We start from the raw sequence: 4,431 nt of genomic DNA, 5'->3' as shown, positions 1-4,431 counted from the left end.
AGTGACGTCGCGAGATTGCTGGAGAATTGCACGCTGGGAGTTGTAGTTTAATAAAATCTAGTTGTATGCCTATAAACCAGCCCTGCAAGATGGGGAGGAGGAATGAAAATATGGTTTCTTTACTTTCCCTCCTCAGTCCTATGCAGTCACCCACACCTTGGGCACTCTGAAATTTGAAATAGCATTTCAGCCATTGATGCAGATTGATCATATAAATGGGGTGGGACTGCAGGATCTAGTTTAGGCATGGGCAAACTTGAGCTCTCCAGGAAGGGTGGAGGTCCTTTGGACTTCACTAGGCTGTTAGGAATTGTGGGAGTTGAAGTCCAAAACATCTAGAGGGCCAAATTTGCCTACGCCTATTCTAGATCTTCTGTTAGGAATTGTGGGAGTTCAAGTCCAAAACACCTGGAGGGCCAAAGTTTGCCCATGCCTATACTAGATCTTCTGGTAGGAATTGTCGGGGATGAAGTCCAAAAATACATGGAGGGCCAAAGTTTGCCCATGCCTATACTAGATCTACTCTTAGGAATTGTGGGAGTTGAAGTCCAAAACACTTGGAGGGCCAAAGTTTGCCCATGCCTATACTAGATCTTCTGTTAGGAATTGTGGGAGTTGAAGTCCAAAACACCTGGAGGGTCAAAGTTTGCCCATGCCTATACTAGATCTACTCTTAGGAATTGTGGCAGTTGAAGTCCAAAACACTTGGAGGGCCAAAGTTTGCCCATGTCTATACTAGATCTACTCTTAGGAATTGTGGGAGTTGAAGTCCAAAACACTTGGAGGGACAAAGTTTGCCCATGCCTATACTAGATCTACTCTTAGGAATTGTGGGAGTTGAAGTCCAAAACACCCAGAAAGACAAAGTTTGCCCATGCCTATACTAGATCTTCTGTTAGGAATTGTGGGAGTTGAAGTCCAAAACACCTGGAGGGCCAAAGTTTGTCCATGCCTATTCTAGATCTTCTGTTAGGAATTGTGGGAGTTGAAGTCCAAAACACCTGGAGGGACAAAGCTTGCCAATGCCTATACTAGATCTTCTGGTAGGAATTGTGGGAGATGAAGTCCAAAATATCTGGAGGGACAAAGTTTGCCCATGCCTATACTAGATCTTCTGTTAGGAATTGTAGGAGTTGAAGTCCAAAACACCTGGAGGGCCAAAGTTTGCCCATGCCTATACTAGATCTTCTGGTAGGAATTGTGGGAGTTGAAGTCCAAAATATCTGGAGGGACAAAGTTTGCCCATGCCTATACTAGATCTTCTGTTAGGAATTGTGGGAGTTGAAGTCCAAAACATCTGGACGGTCAAGGTTTGCCCATGTCTATACTAAATCCTCTGTTAAGAATTATGGGAGTTGAAATCCAAAACACCTGGAGGGCCAAAGTTTGCCCATGCCTATACTCGATCTTCTCTTAGGAATGGTGGGAATTGAAGTCCTAAACATCTGGAGGACCAAGGTTTTCCCATGCCTATACTAAATCCTCTGTTAGGATTTGTGGGAGTGGGGGCCAAAGTTTGCCCTTGCCTATACTAGATTCCCTGGTGGCACAGCAGGGTTACTGAGCTGATGAACTTGCTGACCGAAAGGTTGGCGGTTCAAATCTGGGCAGCAGGTGAGCTCCTACTGTTAGCCCCAGCTTCTGCCTACATAGCAGTTCAAAAACATGCAAATGCAAGTAGATAAATAGGTACCACCTTGGCGAGAAGGTAACGGCACTCCATGCAGTCATGACCTTGGAAGCATCTACAGCTCTTTGGCTTCGAAATGGAGATGAACACCACCCACCAGAGTCGGACACGACTAGACTTAATGTCAGGGGGAAATCTTTACCTTTACCATCCTAGATCCTCCTTCTCCTGTCATCCCTAAAAATCAACATTTCCAAGCTTTGTAAGTGTGTTAGTTTTAAAGATTTATTTTGTTGTATATAAAAGGGAATGGGCTAGGGAGTGTGAAAAAGACTCTCCAGATACTGAGCGCTTCTGGGGATGAGACTGACAGTGACACATGACACATTTTCTAAAAACAGCAATGACAAAAACACTCCTCCACATGCCAAAGTATGCAGCAAAAATTAAAAGAAAACCTGCATTATCCATAGGCTGAATTTGGGAAGGGGGGTAGGAAAGTCAAGTGGGCTTTTTTTCAGACTTGAAAGTAAAATTCTCATAATCTCAGAATCTTTAAATTATAAGTGTCATTTGGAGAAGGGCAGCAAAGCATTAAAGACAAGAAACAAAAAACATTTTGAATTGTTTTTAAAGAGCTACATTTTAAACACAAAAAACCCAGTTAGCCAATGAATGAACTAAAGGCACATATGATACAGTGTAGTTTACTTCACAGACAAAAATATTAGATGCTTATTCTGTGTAACCATCTCCAGCATCAGTTTAACAACCCGTTTCTGAAGCTGCCGGTTATCTCTAGGTGCAAAGCTTGACTAGACACTATCTTCCTCATAGAGGTAACCATGACTGAATGCTAACACAGGCATTCTGATGTCATAAAGAGGATTTAAGTTTAAAATGTTGCCAGTGTCAGGGATGTGCAGCAGTCAGAGTGATCCTCAAGAGTACCAACAATGTGGGACGTTGTAACAGGTAACAAATTTATTGGTGGGCTCAATGTGTATAGTGTATTTTTAAAGGAATGTTTGACAGACTGGATAGTCATGTTTAATCGAGCAATTAATGCAATTAATAGATGTTCCTAAAACATTGCCATTAACACGTATAGACTTGGCATTGGAGAGGATGAGGCAGGCACCTCAAGTAGCAAATGAGTAATGAAAGAGTTAAAATTGTGTTTAAAGTTTGTATTGTGTTTGCCTGGGATAGAGAGGGGAATTACAGAAATCCCAAAATTAGAATGTTAACGTCCAATATATTCTGAAATCCAAAATTGTTTGAGTGGGTGGCTGAGAATGGGGCAGCTTTGCTTTCTGCTGTTCAGTGTGCATAATCTTTAATGCACAAAACTGTTTATATATATGTGTGTGTGCAATCTTCGTTTGTGGGACACATATAACTCAAAAGGCACTGGACGAAATGACACCAAATTTGGCCACAAGACACCTACTAACCCAAGGAGTGACCATCACTCAAAAAATCACCTCAAAACAGTGAAAAGAATTTTAAAATTCAAAAAAGGTTGAAGACAACATAGTGCATGTGCACAAATGAATTCAATGACCCTGCTCCCTCCTGCAAAAGGACACAGCAAGTGCGAGAGGCACCACTGACCATCCTCCCTCTTCTGGCCAGAGCAGGAGCTAGGAATGGATGGCAAAATGGTGGGTCAGATGAGGGGGGAGCCTCCAGGAAAGGAAGAAGAGAAGGAAAGGAGAGAAAGAGGGAGAGACGCAAAGAAGGAAAGAGAGAAGGAAGGAAAGAAAGAGGTAGAAAAAGAAGGAGGGAAAAAGAAAATGGAAGGGAAAGGTAGGAAAGAGGTAGAGAAGGGAAGAGGGAGAGAAAGAAAGAGGGAAAGGAGACAAAGAAGGAGGGAAGGTTGGCCACAGCAACACGTGGCGGGTACAGCTAGTATTGTATAAAATTTCTCTCCACTGTCCACATGGCCTGGCACCAACATCCCCTTTTGCCTGCTCTCCTTAGTGCAAAGAAAAGGGGATTGATCAGGACCGTAGTGCCTCTGTCATTGCAGCAACTAGCCAAGGAGCTCCGGAGGGCTCCTGATGTCACTGTGTGCCTTTGTTGACATCAGGAAAGCTGCCCAGGTGATCAGCAGTCCCCTCCTCCTCCTCCTTAGTTACCAAGGCTGCCTTTGTTGTTGTCAGCAAAGGCACCCAGTAGCAGTTGGGAGGTCTCCAGAGCTCCACAGCCAGACATAACAAGCTAGGGGAAGATGACCGGACCGCCCTACAGTTCTGTAAAATTTAGGGCTGGTCTGGAAAATAAATGCTCCAGCCCTAGCTTTCAGTGTACATCTAGACCACTGCTTCTTAAACTATGAACCATGATCCTAAATGAGGTCCTCTTAGGTCAACATTGGAGATGTAAAAAATCTGGCAGCAGTAAACTTAGTGTTTTAGAGATGTATAAGAATCTGTTAGCAAGAACGTGCAGTGTTTACAGTGGACTGCAGAAAATGCTCTAGCTGTACTTCATAAAAAAAGAAAATCAGCCTGTTTAGCAACTTTTGCAAATGCTGAATTATCAGTAAATTTTCAATTTTTATATATATATACTGGGGGTCCTGTAAAATTTCTTGGGCTGACTAGAACAAGTTTTAAGAAGTCCTGATCTAGATGAGTTCTTAGTATATTTTGATGTGCTAAACTGTTGGTTTTGGATTGGATCATACTCCAAGGGTCAAAGGACCATTTTGGGGATTTTAAGGGGAGGCCCTGTTCTCAGTCTCACCTCCTTCACGGGTGTGATTGGTGAGGACGAGAGACTGGGCCTTCTCA

The sequence above is a fragment of the Anolis sagrei genome, chromosome 1 (genome assembly GCF_037176765.1).
Source record: "Anolis sagrei isolate rAnoSag1 chromosome 1, rAnoSag1.mat, whole genome shotgun sequence".
NCBI classification, from domain to species: domain Eukaryota; kingdom Metazoa; phylum Chordata; class Lepidosauria; order Squamata; family Dactyloidae; genus Anolis; species Anolis sagrei.
This window is presented reverse-complemented; position numbering follows the sequence as displayed.